Raw genomic sequence first — 12,201 nt, 5'->3', positions numbered from 1 at the left:
CGATTTTACAGACGCTCCAGGGGGGGGATGTCGGGTTGCTGCGGTAGGCTACCCTCGGAAGATGACACTGCACTTCTGCTGAGTCACTTCGACGGTGTTCAGTAGTGGGTCTGTCCCGAGCTAACGGACGCAGCCCACTACCTACTATGCCCCCTACAAACGACATTGACTTTAAAGTCGCGGAGCCAGACTGAGTAAGCGTCCCCTCCAGAGAGCAGACCGCCACCACGTCCCCCCGTCGACCCCCCAGAACGTCACACGTTGAAGACTGACAGCAGAACTACTATTCAGGGAAGGAAGGAACAGGAACACTGAGACCAAGGTCACCATGAGAGCTCCGGGCATGAAGGGCCACAAGTGCAAGGACAATTTATATTTTGGATGAATAATGAGATGAGGATGATTATAATGATGCTTTGGATTTCCAATTTGGTTTGAGACTACGTGACAGGGCAGCACTATACGCTTACTGTCATAATATATCCTGGCGTCAACCAGGCCCGAGAACTGCTGCACCTGCGGTGTTGGTCAGGTATACAGAACCTGAGCACCCTCAAAGTCGCATTCGTTAAGTGAATGACACTCGGCTGTGTGATCCCAGCCTTCCCATAGGAACCATAGCACTTCCACTCTGGGTAGGAGCTGACCGTAGCCCGAAAAACCCACATGACCCTGATGGGATTCGAACCCACGACCTCCCGGCCCGCAGTCCGATGCGCTAATCACTGCTTTTTTTGTGTGGAAAATTAGTGTCCTACAGGCATGGTTTGTCAGCCTCTTAAGGACAGGACTGGGTTAATATGATATAAAAAAAATAATAATAAAAATAAAAATAAACAAGTCGCGTAAGGCGAAAATACAATATTTAGTCAAGTAGCTGTCGAACTCACAGAATGAAACTGAACGCAATGCCATTTTTTCAGCAAGACCGTATACTCGTAGCATCGTCAGTCCACCGCTCATGGCAAAGGCAGTGAAATTGACAAGAAGAGCGGGGTAGTAGTTGCGCTAAGAAGGATAGCACGCTTTTCTGTACCTCTCTTTGTTTTAACTTTCTGAGCGTGTTTTTAATCCAAACATATCATATCTATATGTTTTTGGAATCAGGAACCGACAAGGAATAAGATGAAAGTGTTTTTAAATTGATTTGGACAATTTAATTTTGATAATAATTTTTATATATTTAATTTTCAGAGCTTGTTTTTAATCCAAATATAACATATTTATATGTTTTTAGAATCAGCAAATGATGGAGAATAAGATAAACGTAAATTTGGATCGTTTTATAAATTTTTATTTTTTTTTACAATTTTCCGATTTTTAATGACCAAAGTCATTAATTAATTTTTAAGCCACCAAGCTGAAATGCAATACCGAACCCCGGGCTTCGTCGAAGATTACTTGACCAAAATTTCAACCAATTTGGTTGAAAAATGAGGGCGTGACAGTGCCGCCTCAACTTTCACGAAAAGCCGGATATGACGTCATCAGAGACATTTATCAAAAAAATGAAAAAAACGTTCGGGGATTTCATACCCAGGAACTCTCATGTCAAATTTCATAAAGATCGGTCCAGTAGTTTAGTCTGAATCGCTCTACACACACACACACACACACTCGCACGCACGCACGCACACACATACGCACATACACCACGACCCTCGTTTCGATTCCCCCTCGATGTTAAAATATTTAGTCAAAACTTGACTAAATATAAAAAGGAGGAAAGGAATAGGGTAAGGCCGAGCAAGCAAGCCCCCCGACGACTGGGACCAGCTAACCACTGCGCTACGGGGGCCGGTCAAAATAGCTTAGTTGGTAACGCGCTTCGACGGCAATTTTTTTTCTTTCCTGAACTCGTAATTCTTGTATTTTATTCATTTGCTTCATTCCAAACGTTTTGGATTATGAAATGAATCGAAATAACAAACAAACAAGTCGCGTAAGGCGAAAATACAATATTTAGTCAAGTAGCTGCCATTTTTCAGCAAGACCGTATACTCGTAGCATCGTCAGTCCACCGCTCACGGCAAAGGCAGTGAAATTGACAAGAAGAGCGGGGTAGTAGTTGCGCTAAGAAGGATAGCACGCTTTTCTGTACCTCTCTTTGTTTTAACTTTCTGAGCGTGTTTTTAATCCAAACATATCATATCTATATGTTTTTGGAATCAGGAACCGACAAGGAATAAGGTGAAAGTGTTTTTAAATTGATTTGGGCAATTTAATTTTGATAATAATTTTTATATATTTAATTTTCAGAGCTTGTTTTTAATCCGAATATAACATATTTATATGTTTTTGGAATCAGCAAATGATGGAGAATAAGATAAACGTAAATTTGGATCGTTTTATAAATTTTTATTTTTTTTTACAATTTTCAGATTTTTAATGACCAAAGTCATTGATTAATTTTTAAGCCACCAAGCTGAAATGCAATACCGAACCCCGGGCTTCGTCGAAGATTACTTGACCAAAATTTGAACCAATTTGGTTGAAAAATGAGGGCGTGACAGTGCCGCCTCAACTTTCACGAAAAGCCGGATATGACGTCATCAAAGACATTTATCAAAAAAATGAAAAAAACGTTCGGGGATTTCATACCCAGGAACTCTCATGTCAAATTTCATAAAGATCGGTCCAGTAGTTTAGTCTGAATCGCTCTACACACACACACACACACACAGACACACAGACACACACACAAACGCACATACACCACGACCCTCGTTTCGATTCCCCCTCGATGTTAAAATATTTAGTCAAAACTTGACTAAATATAACAAGTCGCGTAAGGCGAAAATACAATATTTAGTCAAGTAACTGTCGAACTCACAGAATGAAACTGAACGCAATGCCATTTTTCAGCAAGACCGTATACTCGTAGCATCGTCAGTCCACCGCTCATGGCAAAGGCAGTGAAATTGACAAGAAGAGCGGGGTAGTAGTTGCGCTAAGAAGGATAGCACGCTTTTCTGTACCTCTCTTTGTTTTAACTTTCTGAGCGTGTTTTTAATCCAAACATATCATATCTATATGTTTTTAGAATCAGGAACCGACAAGGAATAAGATGAAAGTGTTTTTAAATTGATTTGGACAATTTAATTTTGATAATGATTTTTATATATTTAATTTTCAGAGCTTGTTTTTAATCCGAATATAACATATTTATATGGTTTTGGAATCAGCAAATGATGGAGAATAAGATACACGTAAATTTGGATCGTTTTATAAATTTTTATTTATTTTTACAATTTTCCGATTTTTAATGACCAAAGTCATTAATTAATTTTTAAGCCACCAAGCTGAAATGCAATACCGCAGTCCGGGCTTCGTCGAAGATTACTTGACCAAAATATCAACCAATTTGGTTGAAAAATGAGGGCGTGACAGTGCCGCCTCAACTTTCACGAAAAGCCGGATATGACGTCATCAAATACATTTATCAAAAAAATGAAAAAAACGTTCGGGGATTTCATACCCAGGAACTCTCATGTCAAATTTCATAAAGATCGGTCCAGTAGTTTAGTCTGAATCGCTCTACACACACACACAGACACACACACACACACACACACACGCACACACGCACACACGCACATACACCACGACCCTCGTTTCGATTCCCCCTCGATGTTAAAATATTTAGTCAAAACTTGACTAAATATAAAAAGTTGCATAATTATTGAGTACTTCCAGAATTAAACATTCATCTTCTTTTTTTTTTAGTAACCGTGACATCGGCTTTGGTGACAATTTATTGCCCTATAGGCAACACCGCGACTACATGTAATGATGATATCAAGAAAACGTACAAAACACAAATACGAACGGGGAAAACGACGAGTCAACAAATGCTCGATTAGAAAACTCGGGCACGTGGCAGTTATGTTGGCAGTTCAAGTCTTAAGTTCAACGCCTCGGTTGTATAAGCCGTGTGGCGCGGTGATAAGACGTTTGCCTCCAAAGCCGGTGGTCTCGAGTTCGGCTCCCCAAAGACTTTTGTAAATTATGATTTTTAAACTTTTTTTCTTCTTTTCTGAACTCTAAGTTCTTGTTTGTTATTCTGTTTGATTTATCCCAAAGGTTTTGAGTCGTGTATTGAAAATCAAATATAGTGCGTGATTGCCCTTGAACAGCTTTCCCACAATCCCGTATTCTATTTTTAGTGCGGAATATCCCCAAGGAAAGGTCAAAGGGCATATGTATCACCGCGTGTCGACTGCTGGTAATAGTCGATACATACTTCTAGTATGATAGGCTTCTGGGTGCGTGTGTGTTATCTTTTAAATGTTACACTTGATTTTTTGTAACTCATTCATACTTCTCAGAGGGGGGGAAACCTCAGACAAAAACCTATTGAAAAATTTCCATTTACTATCAGCCGATTCCAAGTGTAAATTTCCTTAAGTGACAACTTTATCACTGGCAAAACTGAATCACCACACTAATGATGTTGCGTAATGTTGTTTGTCCGTAGTGTATGTCCGGTTGTCTGTTTAAAGTGGTTGTTGCTGTTGGTGATGATGTGGGTTGGTTTGTGAGTGTGTTTATTCTCTCGGGGGAGTGGTATTTTTTGTTTTTAGCCTGCTTACACAATACTTCTTATCACCTGCGAAAGTACAATCAGAAAGAAAGTCACAGGGGTAGAATAAAATAAACTGAGCTGGGGCGGTGGTGGAGCAGGAGAAGTGAAACTTTAAAAATGAATTGAAACACAGTTGCACACCTTTACTGAATATCCTTCATGAACCCAAGGTCTCTTTCAAACATGTGAGGGTCACTACAAAGATCAGATTTGCCCCTAATGGTTTTATCGTGAGGGCGTTAAACAACAATTATCATCATCCTCCCCATGATAGCAGTTCGGCTGTGTAGAATCTCTAACCTGTCCAGGCTTACATAGGATAAGACCGCCCCTTCATTTTGACACATGTTAAAAATCAACAGCTTCGATGCTTTTTGTGCAGAGTGAGAATTTCAAGTTTCGATGGATTAATTCAGTTCACACATTGCCACTAGTGTCCGTGTAATCCATCAAAACTTTTCTTTTCTTAAACAATGCATTGAGAGCATCCAGGTCGTTGTCCAAATGAATGAATGGTCTTATCATATCGTCGTCGTCCTCGAATTTTGGCGTTACTCAATTCTTGGCGATATAGAATTTGTTTGTTTGTTTGTTTGTTTGCTTAACGCCCAGCCGACCACGAAGGGCCATAATTCAGGGCGGTGCTGCTTTGACATATAACGTGCGCCACACACAAGACAGAAGTCTCAGCACAGGCTTCATGTCTCACCCAGTCACATTATTCTGACACCGGACCAACCAGTCCTAGCACTAACCCCAAAATGCCAGACGCCAGGCGGAGCAGCCACTAGATTGCCAATTTTAAAGGTCTTAGGTATGACCCGGCCGGAGTTCGAACCCACGACCTCCCGATCACGGGGCGGAAGCCTTACCACTAGGTCAACCGTGCCGGTTTTAGAATTTGTTGTGCTTAAGACTAAGTAAATCATTTTCCATGAGAAATATTCTCTAAAATAGTCCGTTTAGGCCTTCTGCTGCAAAGCTGTCTAAAATGAGTTACGCCAAAATTCCATGACGACGTCGATATATACAATCCTGGAATAAGGTAGTGAACCGACTGTGCCTTTAACTGTTCTGAGATAGTGAGCCGACTGTGCCTTTAACTGTTCTGAGATAGAGCGAAGCGACTGTGCCTTTAACTGTTGTGAGATAGTGTGCCGACAGAACCTTTAAGGGAGACAACCAAAAGGACTGCAAGCATGGCAGTCTTAGGTCAACACTGTTCGTAAATGTATGCTTACCGGCAGTTAATTTGTTTAAAGGCTGCCATATACGTAGCGTTCATTAATTAATTCATATTGTTTACATGTGCCAATAATGTTATAAAACTGTACCTTAGGGGATATAATAACGATTGGCTGTAGCTTTCCAACACAGAAAAAATTATTTCAGAATTGCAAAGTGGTGTTGATAGTGTCGAATGTAATCAGAACAGTCTCCAAGTGAAAGTGGATGTTTTCCGGAAATTGCGAAGTTAACAAGAATTCAGAAAAGCGCGCTTTCCTGCTTAGCACAATACGCTACCGCGCTAATCTGGCGTGTCAATATCACTACGTTTTGCACGTGGAAGGTGAGCGATTTCCTTCACGCGGGGATTGACGAAGCTGTCCTGTCTGTGTTGACGGTCTAAAAATAGCCCAAGACCTGGAGAACTGTTGCTAAACATATCAATAAAGAATTAATTATTTCTCGTAATTGGTAAGGACTTCAAACCTAAAACGTTGCAGGAAGCTTAATTTATACATCCCCGCAACGATGGGAAAAGCCCTGGAAGTAATTAAATAGGACTATATGTCAGCCTTTAAACTTCAACTGAGCACTTGTTTGCACATCCTTCGCCCTGGTGTAGGGGTGCAAGGAGTGGACATTTGCGCAGTACGTGTTCAGCGGGGAAGCCACAGGGCAGTCACCTTTATGACCGCTTCACCTTTTGTGCGGGTATTGAAGGGAAATTGCTGACCAAAAAACTATCATTGTCGCCCCGAGAGCTTTACAGTTCGGCCCGTTGGGGGCTGGTAGGGTGGGATCAGCTCGTTACTCCCCCGTATCGCTACTCCCCCGGCTCGTTACTCCCCCGGCTCGTTACTCCCCCGTACACAGAAAATGACTGGATAACCCTGTGATAGTAAGTTGGCATGAAAGATTGTTCCCCCTTATATATACTTTTTTTTCAAAGATGTACTGTACACGAATGTACAGGCAGATCTGACAGTTGTAAGTTCTTTAAACATGCTCTCTCTCTCTCTCACTCTCTCTCTCTCTCTCTTGAAAATTCTATTAAGTAATAACTGCATTAGTTAAGTGTAATAAAAAGGCACGGGGGAGTAACGAGCCGGGGGAGTAGCGATACGGGGGAGTAACGAGCCGGGGGAGTAACGATACGGGGGAGTAACGAGATGCTCCCGATATTATGTCCCGACGCAACTAGAATACTTGAAAATAAGTGTATTCATGAGGGTGTGTGTGTGTGTGTGTGTGTGTGTGTGTGTATGTGTGTGTGTGTGTACGTGCGTCCGCGGGAGCGTATGTTTATGTGTGAGCGTGCGTGCGTGCGTGTGCGCGAGTGTGTGTGTGCGTGTGTGAGTGTCCATTCGTACTTCTTGTCTGTCACAGTCCTGCAGTCCCAATTGTGTAAAGACTTGTTATGGATATCTGTGCCGTGAACTTGGGACCTCAATCTGGGAGGGGAACTCTATGCTACCAGACCTACATGTTAAAGTGTTTGCATGTGCAGCTCTTTCATGTGTGTTATATTACTGAACACGCACGCACAGACGTACGCACAGATGTTCATTTGCACACAGATACATACAGACAGACAGACATTCAGACAGACATTCAGACATACAAACAGACAAACTTACATTCAGACAGACAGACAGACAGACGCACAGACAGACAGGCAGACACGCACGCACGCACGCACGCACGCACGCACGCACGCACGCACGCACACACTCTCTCACACACGCACACACACACACACACACACACACAAACACACACACACACACACACACACATGCGCGCGCGCCAAGATGCACTCTGTGGAATATCTGTCCCGCAATCTATAGCTTTCCCAATCGAATGCAAAAGGCTACTTAGGGGCACTCGAATAATCCAACTTTAGTTACCAGGCACTCAGTTCCATGTGGAGTGTTTGCAAGTAGGCTACGTCGTCGCTTTCGTCTTTGTCGCACAAACTCGGTGCGAAGTAAGGCCATCCTTGAGCTATGTTAGCAGACACCGTTGTTTGAGTGGTACGGACAAGAACGAGATCAAAACGTGAAAGGAACTGAAGAAAAACTGAAAGACAAACAGACAGATATGCAGACAGCCAGGAAACCTTTTTGTACTGCAAGTTGTCCGAAATCACCTTATTGTGCGTTTTGGGGTGAATCCGTCAGTTAATTCATGTATTTCCTAGTTAATACACGTATTCCCTGGTTTCACAGATTAACTGTAACATATATACAAGAGAGAGAGAGAGAGAGAGAGAGAGAGAGAGAGAGAGAGCGAGAGAGCGAGAGAGAGAGAGAGAGAGAGAGAGAGAGAGAGAGAGAGAGAGAGAGAGAGAGTGTGTCTGCATCTGTGTGCTTCCGTGTCTGTGTTTCTGTACGTGCGTGCGCACAACCGCATCCCCCCCCCCCCCCCCCCCGGCACACACTCAAAGACGCATTCCCTGCAAAATACATTATATATTATGCACTGACAACAAATATGTAATGAGAACAAATACGCATCATCTTTAACAGCAGTCATTTACTGACGTAAAGCCGACAAAAATACATACAAATAATCATGTTAAGGCGATGTGAGGCACTAAAATCACACAAATTAATCTTGGAGCATGCATGGAATAACTTAGTTTTCTGGGTAGTTATTGAAGTGACTTATGAAAAGAAATGAAAAATTGTAAATACTACAGGACATAGACTGCCGTTGCTATGGAAACTGGCTTAAACAGCGCCATATTGGATTTCTAGGAAACGGTTTTACAGCAACATCATACATCAGAAATGCTTAATATTTGGCACAAAGATACACATGACTTTTATCTACAATCATATAGAACGAAGTTTTTGAGAAAAACTACAGTTGAATTTATATTAGTTTTTGAAATAAGGATTAATGAATATGCGGTTAGAAATTCATTAATCCTTATTACAAAAATTAATATAAATTCAACTGTAGTCTTTAGTAACAATATTGTTATACACGATTGTAGATAAAAGTCATGTGTATCTTTGTGTCAAATATGATGCATTTCTGGTGTATGATGTTGCTGTAAAACCGTTTCCTAGAAATACAAAATGGCGAACTGTGTCCATTAATAATTACACATTTTTCATTCATTGTTATAAGTCCCTTCAATAACTACCAAGCAAACTAGGTTATTCCATGTATTCTCCAAGTTTAATTTTAGTGACACACATCGCCTTAAAGGTAGGTTTATTTATTCACAATTTGAAAAGTATGATTGTCTTTGTTAACAGGCAAACTGACCAGCCGGCCATCCAACTGCCAACCATGACGTTGACCCATTTATCCATCCACCCATCGATCCATCGATCCATCCATCCATCCATCCATCCATCTATCTATCTTGTATCAATCAATTGTTGAGGCAGTCAGTGAGTCAAGTAAGCAGTCATGCAAACTGTAAGCAAATCAGCTACGACCCTACGACTTAAATGCCGATGCAAGAATGCCAAGGTATCTCATTTTCTTGTCATTTTCATTAGGCAAAAAAAAAGTTGTATGTTTCTGATAACATGGCTACAAAAAATAGGGTAGTTAGGTAGGGATTTTTTTTTTTTTTTTTTGGGGGGGGGTACATTTAGTCAAGTTTTGACTAAATGTTTTAACGTAGAGGGGGGAATCAAAACGAGGGTGTGGTGTATGTGTGTGTGTGTGTGTGTGTAGAGCGATTCAGAGAAAACTACTGGACCGATCTTCATGAAACTTGACATGAGAGATCCTGAGTATGGTATCTCCAGACGTGTTTTTCATTTTTTTGATAAATGTCTTTGATGACGTCATATCCGGCTTTTCGTGAAAGTTGAGGCGGCACTGTCACGCTCTCATTTTTCAACCAAATTGGTTGAAATTTTGGTCAAGTAATCTTCGACAAAGCCCGGACTTTGGTATTGCATTTCAGCTTGAAGGCTTAAAAATTAATTAATGAATTTGCTCAATAAAGTTGACATTAAAATCGATTTTTCGCAAACAGATTTAAAATTGATTGCATCGTATTCTTCATCACATTCTGAATCTAAAAATATATACATATGTCATGTTTACTCTTGAAATGTGATCACAATTAACGAAAATAGATTAATTAATCTTACGATTAAAATTTAAGAAATCGATCCAAAAATGATTTCATCTTATTCTTTATCATTTCCTGATTCCAAAAACATATAGATATAATAGGTTGTACTCAAAACAAGCTCAGAAAGTTAACAAGAATACAGAAAAGCGCGCTTTCCTGCTTAGCACAATACGCTACCGCACTAATCTGGCGTTTCAATATCACTACGTTTTGCACGTGGGAGGTGAGCGATTTCCTTCACGCGGGGATTGACGAAGCTGTAGGCTACTGTCTTGGTGAAAAAATACAGTGCGTTCAGTTTCATCCCGTGAGTTCGACAGCTTGACTAAATGTAGTAATTTCGCCTTACGCGACTTGTTTTTTGTTTTTGTTGGTCAGGGTAGAAAATAACTATACAATGACGCAAAGAGACTGGACTTACTATACAAAGAGAAAGACAACACATTACAAAACAAATGAGACAAAAGGGATGCGGGGTTATCCCCCTTGTGTCGTCTGCCGTCTGTTACTTTCGCTTTGACGCGCTTTTTTTTTCTTTTACAAATGCAATTAAAAAAGTCTAGGGTCGGCGGGAAAAAACTAGGTAGGGTCGGGTGACCAGAAACATACAACTTTTTTTGTGTGTGGCCTTACTCGGGAAAATCGGGTTGCTTCCTCCCAGCGGCTTGTTGGTGTTTAGGTGTGATCAGCCACCTGAACTTCTGGTAGAATGTGCGAGGTCTTTTTCGTTCAACAGCGGTGACACGCGGGTGGGACATAAGTGCTTTCATGAGATGAACATTTTAAGTTGACTATTGTCCGTCCTGGCCTGGGTTCGAACCTTTGACCAACAAACTCAGCGCTCAGCCAATCAAGCTAAGCTGGTTTGTGATCAAACATTAATTGTAACTAGCTTGAATGGATCTTCGTCACAAAGACAGAGCACTCATTTCATTCACTCACTGGACGTTGGTGACGCATTCTGTTTTCATTTTCATTTTCATTACTTTATTGTCCGTTCCCTTGCAGGGTTCGTACAGGTCATGGAAAACCTGGAAAGTCATGGAATTTGATTTTTAATTTTCCAGGCCTGGAAAGTCATGGAATTTCAATTCAAGTCATGGAAAGTCATGGAATTTAACAAAAATAAGAAAGAAAGAAAAATTAACCTTTAGCACGCCAGCGGCGATTTTCGTTGCCCAGCCATCCAAATTTTTTATCGAGGTTCTCTCCTCTAGATCCGCCGTGTTTCGCCTAGGGGCTTGCGCTGCCTAGTTGATAGGGTCACCTCGTAGAGGATGTGGTCATAGACCACGCACGGTCGGTCTTGGGATAGGGAAACGTTATGATAGTCCGGAGGGATTACGCCACAATGGCCACCTCGCGAAGACCCAGGGTCCTAGACTAGGGAGGTCCAAGGGGGAGCACCGGGAGGGCTACCCCTCTACCCGCACCTCCAACACAATCCCTTCCCCTGGTAGCTTCATCCCCAAGGAGGAAACAGAGCTACCTGCAACACCCCCAGCCAGCAGCGATTTGCGTATGACCAACTTCTCGTTCGTATTTGCATACGAGAATAACGGTATTTTCAACAGCACTTGAGCCAAAACGAGGCTCACTTCCTTCCGTTATCTCGTGTCGTCTGCGCTGCATTTGAGTCGGTTTCGTCGAAGTTTTCTGATTTTGTTTTTGCATGGATAAAGTACTTTAGCGCTTCGACAAGCAAGATGGAGGATGATGAGTTTGAAACTTTCTTTCGAGTTGTTTCTTGACAACAAAAAGTATGCGGAATTGGAACGAATTACCGAGGAAGATCTTCGCAATGAACTGTGTATCGCGGTGAAAAAAATGACAGTTGGTCAAGTCACAGTGACGGTTACGAAACGGAATTTACGAAAGTGCAGATGGATACAAACAGTGGCTGGTCCAGTTTAATGAAATGACAGGACAAGCAAACATTACCGATAATCTGACTGCGTAGCAAATGCTTGACTTGCTTGTCGAAGAGACACTGCGTAGAAACTGACTCAAATTCAGTGCAAAGCAAGCCAGTGTCAAAACTGGCAGTGACAAGACGTAAAAAGTTTGCGTGTTCGGAAATGGCGACCTGTGGATCTAGTCATGGAAAATGTTATTGAGGCTCATGGAAAGTCATGGAAAAGTCATGGAATTTTGTTTCTAAAAACCAGTGGGGACCCTGCCTTGGAAATTAGGGTCGTTTTCCTCCCAGTTGAATGCTAGCAGCAACAGAGTCGCACTACCCAGGTAAGTGCGTGTTTAGGTATAATCAGCCAGCTGCACT

Source organism: Littorina saxatilis, linkage group LG6, assembly GCF_037325665.1.
Source record: "Littorina saxatilis isolate snail1 linkage group LG6, US_GU_Lsax_2.0, whole genome shotgun sequence".
In the NCBI taxonomy this organism is placed as follows: domain Eukaryota; kingdom Metazoa; phylum Mollusca; class Gastropoda; order Littorinimorpha; family Littorinidae; genus Littorina; species Littorina saxatilis.
The sequence above is the reverse complement of the archived record's forward strand: the minus strand, read 5'-3'. Positions refer to the sequence as shown.